The following is a 10,415-nucleotide window of genomic DNA, read 5'->3' as shown; positions in this document are numbered from 1 at the left end:
CTCTCTCTCTCTCTCTCTCTCTCTCTCTCTCTCTCTCTCTCTCTCCTATTCCTCCTCTGGCCTCTAATTTACTTCCCATCATTTCCTCTTTAGTCTACATAGCCTTGTAAAAGTCCCTCCCTTATCCTATCCCCTTTCCCCTCCCTTATTTCTCTGTAAATTAATAAGGCTTTTAGAACAAACTAGATGTATATGTTATTCCCTTTTTAATCCAGTTCAGATTAGAATAAAGCTCCCATATGGCCCACCCTCCATTCATGCCTCTTTTGTTGTGATAATTAACTCTATTTTACTTCTTCCTACACATTTCAATAATTTAGGATCATCTAATCATAATCAACTCAAATCCAAGCCCTCTATCAATATATGCTACTTCTAACTACCCTCACAATGATACCATTTTTTTTAAAGCAATCGGGGTTAAGTAACTTGCTCAAGGTTACATGGCCAGTTATTTTTGTGTGGGTGCCGAGTATCTGAGGCTGGAACCGATCCCAGGTCTCCCAACACTGGGGCCAGCGCTCTTACTCTCTGTGCCACCTGGCCGCCCCTAAGATACCATTTTTAAGAGTTACAAATAGGGAGGCAGAGCCAAGATGGTGGAGTGAAAGAAGGGCCTCACCTGAGATCTACCACAAACTCCTTCAAATACTTGTAAAATGTGAATCAGAACAAATTCTAGAGCAGTGGAATCCATAAAGAGAAAGAGTGCAGCAGATTTCCATTCCAAGACAACCTGGAGAGTGGACACAAAGGGTCTGTTGGGTCTGTTGCGCCAGCCTGGGAGAAGAGCATCATCTAGCATGCAGATTTCACCAGTGCAAACTCAACCATATTAAGGCCAGAGCAGACCCTGGGGTCCTGAATCACTGGCAGCAGGGGTGATTCCCCAACCTCCCAGCACAAGAGAGTGTCTGTTGGAACAGGGTGAGAGAGAAGCACAGTCCTGTGCAGGGCCTGTGGCAGTGATAGCAGCTGCTCCTGGGGCTATCAGCACACAGAATGAATGTTTGAAAGTCACCTATTTAAACTTCCAGGAACCATTATGGTGGAGTAAACAGCAAGTTGCTCTCACCCTCCCTTGTTAACCCTGAAAAACCCTGAGAATATTGCCCCAAGGAAAATCCTGAAATAGCGGAAGCAGCAAAAAGATAGGGTAAGGCAGTCTTAGTTCTAGCTCCAGAGGCTAAGGGGATTAATGGGAAAGTCCCCTCTTGCTGTGGTTGAAGGGGAACAGTACCAGACTGGAGGCATCCCAACAAGTCAACAACAAGCCCCACCTCAGCAGAGGGGCAGAAAATCCTGAGCCCAAGGGTGGAGGAGCAGGCAAGTACCAACACCAGGTAGACAATACCTCCAGTTCAGCACCAGGTAAAACATCAGACCACTACAAGTCCAACTACAAACACCTGAGGCCCCAGGCAGAAAACCAATAACCAGGCCCCTAGCCCTCAGCACAAGAAGTATGGGACAGTGCCCCCTGGGCTGTAGAAGCAGAGATTAAATTTAAAGGCCAAAAAGGCAAACAATATTATCAAGATGAATAAAAAAAATAATTATCCATAGAGAAATATCTTGATGACAGGGAAGACCAAAACTCAAATTCAGGAGAGGACAACATGGTCGATATACCCACATCCAAAACCTCAAAGAGGAATGTGAACTGGTCTCAAGCCCAAAAAGCCTTCTTGGAAGAGTTCAAGAAGGTTTTTGAAAGTCAAATAAAAGAGGTAGAAGAAAAATTGTAAAATACAATTGACAAAACAAAAAAATGTGCACTGAAGAAAACAACTCCTTAAAAAGTACAATTGGTCAAACAGAAAAGGAGAAATATACTTTGTTAAAAATTAGAATTGGGCAGCTGGAAGCTAATGATTCTATGAGACATCAAGAATCAGTCAAACAAAATCAAAAGAATGATAAAATAGAAGAAAACATAAAATACCTCATTGGAAAAACAACTGACCTGGAAAATAGATCCATGTGAGAGCATTTAAGAATTATTGGTCTACCCGAGAACCATTATGGAAGCCTGGACAGCATCTTTCAAGAAATCATCCAGGAAAACTGCCCTGAGGTCCTAGAACCAGAGGATTAAACAGTCATCAAAAGAATTTGCTGATCTCATCATGAAAGAGATACCAAATTGAAAACACCAAGGGGAGGGTCGGAGCCAAGATGGCGGAGTAGAAGCACGACCCTCCTGAGGCTCCGGCTTCCACCCTCCCCAATCCATGTAAAAAGGGGACTCTAAACAAATTTTGGAGCTGCAGAACCCACAAAGTGACACAGAGAAGATAACCTCCCGTTGAGAACAGCCCGGCAGGCTGGCAGGAATGGGCCAGCATAACGCTCTGGGAGCCGAGCCCAGCCCCACACCGAGGCTTTAGCGCCAGGGCGGGCCTGATCAGCCGTCAGCCAGAGGGACTCCAGATCAGCAGCAGCTGTGGCCATTTCCAGATTTATCAATACATAGATGTGAAGGACAAGTTCTAATAAGGAATAATAGCGGGCGACGGCACGGTGGCCTGCGCCGGAAGGTGCGGCGGCAGCGCGGCAGGCGCAGGCTGGGAAGGCACAGCGGCCTGTGCGGGAAGGCGTGGCGGACGCAGGCCTGGAAGGGGCCTGATCAACTCTGAGGGCAAGTCTTCCCACCAACCACAAGGTCCACTACCAGGCCTATCACCAAAGGGCTGGGACTGGAAAGAGCAAGGTAAGAAGCAAATACAGGGGCCCCTATACTGGACAGCAAACACTCCTGGGGCTACCACTTCATAGCCCAGAAAACTTTTTTTTGTTTTTAAAAAGCCCCTTTCAGGACCTCCAAAGACAAGGATGGCAGAGTGAACCCCACTTGCTCCAAACCCTCCCTCTGACCCTGAAAATATAGTAACTCTTGCCCCAGGGCAAAACCTTCAACAGTAAAGGCTTGGGATCCTAGAGGAAGGGCGTGGCTAGGACACTGCCTCAAAATGGGTAGAAAACAGACTACAAAGACAAAGACTCTAGAGTCCTACTATCCTCAGAGGGAGGAACCAACCTCAGAGGGAGACACTGTGGACTCCACACCCACAGCTGAGACTTCAACAGGGAATGGATTCCAAGCACAGAAGGCTCTCCTAGATGAGATCAAAAGGAACTTTGAGAGCAAAATGAGAGAGATAGAAGACAAAATGAATAATTCTCTCAAAACAAAAATAGCAGAATTCGAAAAACATTATAATGAGGAAAACATCTCTCTAAAAAGAAAAGTGTATGATATGGAAAAGGAGCTTCAAAAATTAACCAAGGAAAATGATTTGCTAAAAACCAGAATTAAACAAATGGAAACAAATAACTCTATGAGGAACCAAGAATTAGCCAAGCAAAACAACAAAAATGAAAAATTAGAAAAAGAGGTAAAATACTTCAAAGAAAAAATAACAGACCTAGAAAACAGATCCAGGAGAGATAATCTGAGAATCATAGGCCTACCAGAAAATTATGATGAAAAAATGAGCCTGGACAACATTCTCCAAGAGCTCGTTAAGGAAAACTGCCCTGAGATACTAGAACCTGAGGGGAAAATAGAAATCGACAGAATCCACCGGACACCTGCTGTAAGAGATCCCAAACTGAAAAATCTTCGAAATGTTGTGGTCAAATTCCAGAACTACCAGATAAAAGAGAAAATACTTCAAGCGGCCAGAAAGAAACAATTCAAATATCGAGGGTCCACAGTGAGGATTGCACAGGATTTGTCAGCCTCCACACTGAAAGATCGGAGGCAGTGGAATACAATTTTCAGGAAGGCAAAACAGCTCGGATTACAACCAAGGATCACATACCCAGTGAGACTGAGCATATTCTTCCAGGCAAAGAGATGGTCATTCAATCATATAACAGAGTTCCAGACCTTCTTGATAAAAAAGCCAAAACTCAATGGAAAATTCAACCTCCAATTACAAGAAGCAACAGTGACTTAGAAAGGTAAACAAGGAGAACACACATCATTTTAGAGGGAAAGAGGGGAGGGAGAGGAGCTTCACATGAGATCTGTTCCTGTCATTCTTGATGCGAAGAAAAAATAGCATACCTCATTAAATATAACAATATCCTACAGGCAGTAGGAGGGGGAAAGGGTTACAAAAGGGGGGTGGGAGTGATTTGTAGGGAGGGAAGTAGTAAGGGGGAAAGGGGAGGAAAAGGGAGGGGGGCCGAAAAGGGAACACTAAGGGAGGCGGTGGTCAAAAGGAAAACTATTAAGGGGGGGAAGGGAGAAGGGAGGGAAAATACGAACATTAACAGGGGCAGGAATAGGATGAGGGGAAAGAAACAGATAACAATCATAACTGTAAATGTGAATGGAATGAACTCTCCTATAAAACGGAGACGGATAGCAGAATGGATTAGAAATCATAATCCTACAATATGCTGTTTACAAGAAACACATTTGAAACAGAGGGATACATACAAGGTAAAGGTAAAAGGTTGGACTAAAATATATCATGCCTCAGCTAAAGTAAAAAAAGCAGGGGTAGCAATCCTTATCTCAGATAAAGCAAATGCAAAAATTGACCTAATTAAAAGAGATAAGGAAGGAAACTATATCCTGTTATCGAGAATGAAGCAATATCACTATTTAACATATATGCACCAAGTGGTGTAGCATCCAAATTCCTAGAGGTGAAGGTAAAGGAATTAGAGGAAGAAATAGATAGCAAAACTATACTAGTGGGAGACCTTAATCTCCCCCTATCTGAACTTGATAAATCCAACCTCAAAATAAACAAGAAAGAAGTTAAAGAGGTGAACAGGATTTTAGAGAGGATAGGTATGAGAGATCTCTGGAGAAAACTGAATGGGGATAAAAAGGAATATACTTTCTTCTCAGCAGTTCATGGCACATATTCAAAAATTGACCATGTTCTAGGGCATAAAAACCTCACAATTCTATGCAGTGAGGCAGAAATATTAAACGCATCATTCTCAGATCATGATGCAATAAAAAGTATATGCAATAAAGGGCCAGGGAAAGACAGACTAAAAACTAACTGGAAATTAAACAATTTGATCCTAAAGAATGAGTGGGTCAAACAAGAAATTATAGAAACAATCAGTAATTTCATTCAAGAGAATGATAATAATGAGACAACATACCAAAATCTGTGGGATGCATTAAAGGCAGTTCTTAGGGGAAGTTTTATATCCCTGAGTGCATACGTGATTAAATTAGAGAAAAGGGAGCTCAACAAATTGGGCATGCAATTAAAAAACCTAGAAAAAGAACAAATTCAAAATCCCCAATTAAATACTAAACTAGAAATATTGAAGACTAAAGGAGAGATTAATAAAATCGAAATTAAGAAAACTATTGAACTAATAAATAAAACCAAGAGCTGGTTTTATGAAAAAACCAACAAAATTGATAGACCCTTAGTCAATATGATAAAAAAAAGAAAGAAGAAAACCAAATTATGAGTATCAAAAATAAAAAGGGTGAATCTACCTCCAATGAAGAGGAAATCAAAACAATAATTAGGAATTATTTTTCCCAATTGTATGCACATAAATTGGACAATCTTAGGGAAATGGATGAATATTTAGAAACATACAAGTTGCCCAGATTAACTGAAGAGGAAGTAGATTACTTAAATAATCCCATCTCAGAAAAAGAAACTGAACAAGCCATCAGTCACCTCCCTAGGAAAAAATCTCCAGGGCCAGATGGATTCACTTGTGAATTCTATCAAACATTTAAAGAACAATTGATTCAAATACTCTACAAATTATTTGGGAAAATTAGTGAAGAAGGAGTCCTACCAAATTCTTTTTATGACACAAATATGGTAATGATACCTAAATCAGGAAGAGATAAAACAGAGAAAGAAAATTATAGGCCAATCTCCCTCATGAATATAGATGCAAAAATTCTAAATAAAATACTAGCCAAAAGACTACAGCAACTTATCTCAAGAATAATACACTTTGATCAGGTAGGATTTATTCCAGGAATGCAAGGATGGTTTAATATTAGGAAAACCATCAGTATAATTGAGCATATCAACAATAAAACTAGCAGAAACCACATGATCATCTCAATAGATGCAGAAAAGGCTTTTGACAAAATACAACATCCATTCCTATTAAAAACATTAGAAAGTATAGGAATAAATGGAGCCTTCCTTAAAATAATAGGTAGCATCTATATAAAGCCATCAGCAAGTATTATATGCAATGGGGAGAAGCTGGAAGCATTTCCCATAAGATCAGGGGTGAAACAAGGGTGTCCACTATCACCCCTCTTATTCAATCTGGTACTAGAAATGTTAGCAGTAGCAATTAGAGAAGAAAAAGAAATCAAAGGAATCAAGTTAGGCAAAGAAGAGACCAAGCTATCACTCTGCGCAGATGATATGATGATATACTTAGAGAATCCTAGAGAATCAAGTAAAAAACTGCTTGAGACAATAAATAAATTTGGCAAAGTTGCAGGATATAAAATAAACCCACATAAATCCTTGGCATTCCTATATATTTCCAATGAAATTCAACAGCAAGAAGTAGAAAGAGAAATCCCATTTAAAGTTCTTGTAGACATTATAAAATATTTGGGAATCTACCTGCCAAAACAAACCCAGGACCTGTATGATCATAACTACAAAACACTTTTCACACAAATAAAGTCAGATCTAACTAATTGGAAAAATATCAATTGCTCATGGCTGGGTCGAGCTAATATAATAAAAATGACAATTTTACCTAAATTAAATTATATATTTAGTGACATACCAATTAATTTACCAAAAAACTACTTTATAGAGTTAGAAAAAATAGTAACAAAATTCATCTGGAAGAATAAGCGGTCCAGAATATCAAGGGAATTAATAAAAAAAAAATGCTAGGGAAGGTGGACTAGCTTTACCAGATTTCAATCTGTACTATAAAGCAGCAGTCATCAAAACTACTTGGTACTGGCTTAGGAATAGAGGAGTGGATCAATGGAATAGATTAGGCACACGAGATTCAGAAGTCAACGACTACAGTAATGTATTGTTTGATAAACCCAAAGACCCCAGCTTTTGGGATAAGAACTCACTATTTGACAAAAACTGCTGGGAAAACTGGAATATAGTATGGCAGAAACTGGACATAGACCATTATCTAACACCATATACCAAAATCAAGTCTAAATGGGTTCATGATCTAGGTATAAAGGTTGATACTGTAAGCAGTCTGCTAAAACAAGGAATAGTTTACCTATCAGACTTGTGGAGAGGGAATGACTTTATGACAAAACAGGAATTAGAGAACATTATAAAATGTAAAATGGATAATTTTGACTACATGAAATTGAAAAGTTTCTGTACAAATAAAGCCAATATAACCAAGATTAGGAGGGAGGTGGGAAATTGGGAAAGAATCTTTACAACCTATATCTCTGACAAAGGACTCATCTCTAAAATATACAGAGAACTGAGTCAAATGTATAAGAATACAAGTTATTCCCCAATTGATAAATGGTCAAAGGATATGAACAGGCAGTTTTCAGAGAAAGAAATTAAAGCTATCTATAAGCACATGAAGAAATGCTCTAATTCACTATTGATTAGAGAAATGCAAATCAAAACAACTCTGAGGTACCACATCTCACCAGTTAGATTGGCTAAGATGACAAAACAGGAAAATGACAAATGCTGGAGAGGATGTGGGCAAACTGGAACACTAATGTATTGTTGGTGGAGTTGTGAACTGATCCAGCCTTTCTGGAAAGCAATCTGGAACTGCCCAAAGGGCTATAAATACTTTCATACCCTTTGATCCAGCAATACCACTCCTAGGGTTATATCCCAAAGAGATCATAGAAATGGGAGAAAGACCCATATGTACAAAAATGTTTATAGCAGCTCTTTTTGTTGTGGCAAAGAATTGGAAATTAAGGGGGTGTCCATCTATTGGGGAATGGCTGAACAAGTTGTGGTATATGCATGTTATGGAATATTATTGTGCTATAAGAAACGGGGAGCAGGCGGTCTTCATATTTACCTGGAGAGGCTTAAAAGAACTGATGCTGAGTGAGAAGAGTAGAACCAGGAGGAATTTGTACACAATTACAGACACAGCATATGTGTGATGACCAACTTTGATAGACTGGACTCTTCTCAACAATGCAGGGATATAAGTCAATCCCAAAAGACCCATGATGGAGAGAAAAACATGTATCCAGAGAAAGAACTAGAAAGAACTAAATTTATATCCAGGTGGAAGCAAAATACCTGATCTTTTTTGTTCTCTCATTTGATTTTATGTCCTCTTTACCATTTTTCATTCTAGCTTGTACAATCCATCCTTATAACCTGACCATTGTATAATGTGAAAGTATTTACAGATCCTATACTTGATTATAAGATGCCATGGGGGGGAGGGGAAGGAGGGGGACAAAATGTGAAATTCAAGGAATTGTGGAATTGAATCCTGTAAACTAAAAGGAAACAAACAAATTAATAAATTAAAAATTGAATTAAAAAAAAAAGAAAAGAAAACACCAAGGGGATATTGTAGCCAAGTTCCAGAATTATCATCATAAGGAGAAAATACTTCAAGCAGCCAAAAAGAAACAATTCAAATATCATGGAAACACAGGATTATGCAAAACGTTGCAGCTGCTATGTTAAAAGATCAAAGGGTTTGAAATATGATGTTTTGTAGGACAAAGGAGCTTGGATTACAACCGGGGATCAGTTAAGTACCCAGTGACATTGAGCAGAATCTTTCAGAGGGGGATATGGACATTCAGTGAAATAAGGGACTTCCGGATTGTCCTGATGAAAACGCCATAGCTCAATGGAAAATTTGATCTTCGGAGCGAGCACAGCAGAGCGGAGGGCAGCCATGTTGGGAGAGAGGTGGCTACCGTAGTCGGTGGAGTGGGCTGGGGCCAAGGTCAGGCGGGCCAGCTGGTCCTGGGACTGAGCTGGGGGTGGGTGAGGGATTGGCGGCAGTGGATGGGCCTCTCTAAGGATCCTGCCCAGGCTCCAGGTGCGGCGAGGCCGGGGCAACGCCATGAGTGGAGGGACCCCCTACATCGACAGTAAGATCAGCCTTATCTCCAAGGTGGAGATCCACTAAGAGGGCATCCTCTACACCATCGACATGGAGAACTTCACCGTGGCCCTCGCCAAAGTTCGTTCCTTTGGTACAGAAGACAGACCAACAGATCGACCAATACCACCTCGTGATGAAGTTTTTGAATACATTATCTTCCGTGGTAGTGACATTAAAGATCTTACTGTTTGTGAACCACCGAAACCACAGTGCTCTTTGCCTCAGGATCCAGCTATTGTTCAGTCTTCCCTTGGATCATCTACTTCTTCATTCCAGTCAGTGGGCTCCTATGGTCTTTTTGGTAGGATGCCAGCATATAGTCAGTTCAGCCCAAGTCCATCAGTCGGGCAGCGGTCTGCTGCTGTTGGTGTTGCTGGTAGCTCCCTGACATCTTTCGAACAGAAACAACAGCCAGTGCTGCCTTATCCCAGGGCAGTGCAGTTGGGTCTGCCTTTACACAGGATGCAAGGTCTTCAAACAGCCATCTCAAGGTCGTTCAAGCCCTCAGTTAGACCCTTTGAGAAAAAGCCCAACCATGGAACAAGCAGTACAGACCTCCTCGGCCCACTTACCTGCTCCAGCACCTGTTGGGAGAAGGAGCCCTGTATCAGCCAGACCTTTGCCACCTACCAGCCAAAAAGCAATAGAGAATCAAGAGCACAGGTGAGCTGAAGCACACAAAATTTCCAGACCAGAAAATGAACAAATCAGAAATGAAAACAAGATACAAGCAATTCCAGGTGGCCCTTCAACACCTCGAAGAGGAAGAGGAAGTCATCATGGTGGCAGAGGAAGAGTTGGAATTCGGAGGGATGGCCCAATGAAGTTTGAGAAAGACTTTGACTTTGAAAGTGCTAATGCACAATTCAACAAGGAGAAAATTGACAGAGAATTTCATAATAAGCTTAAATCAAAAGAAGATAAATTCGAGAAACAGGAAAAGCCTGTAAATGGTGGAGATAAAGGTGATTCAGGGGTAGATACCCAAAACAGTGAAGGAAATGCTGATGAAGAGGATCCACTTGGACCTAATTTCTATTATGACAAAACTGAATCTTTCTTTGATAACATCTCCTGTGAGGATAATAGAGAAAGAAGACCAACTTGGGCAAAGGAAAGAAGACTAAATGCTGAAACATTTGGAATTCCCCTCCATCCAAATCGTGCCCAAGGAGGCTACTGAGGTAGAGGAGGAACTGGTTTCCATGTTGGCAGAGGGTGTGGGGGTGGAAGAGGTGGTAGCTTTGCCACTTCTCAAGGATTTTGTGGTGGATTCAGAGGTGGCCTAGGGGGCAGGGAGTTTGCAGATTTTGAGTATAGGAAAGACAACA

At 40.8% G+C, this 10,415-nt stretch overlaps 1 pseudogene; it reads left to right on the top strand.

The window, feature by feature from the left end:
- The first annotated feature begins 9,047 nt into the window (after window positions 1-9,047).
- The window catches only part of LOC138168421 (protein LSM14 homolog A pseudogene), a 2,191-nt pseudogene continuing 823 nt past the window's right edge, over window positions 9,048-10,415 (top strand).

The sequence above is a fragment of the Petaurus breviceps genome, unplaced genomic scaffold (genome assembly GCF_028583685.1).
Source record: "Petaurus breviceps papuanus isolate PSGF00001 unplaced genomic scaffold, PetGlider_PUasm1.0 37, whole genome shotgun sequence".
In the NCBI taxonomy this organism is placed as follows: domain Eukaryota; kingdom Metazoa; phylum Chordata; class Mammalia; order Diprotodontia; family Petauridae; genus Petaurus; species Petaurus breviceps.
The sequence above is the reverse complement of the archived record's forward strand: the minus strand, read 5'-3'. Positions and strand labels throughout refer to the sequence as shown.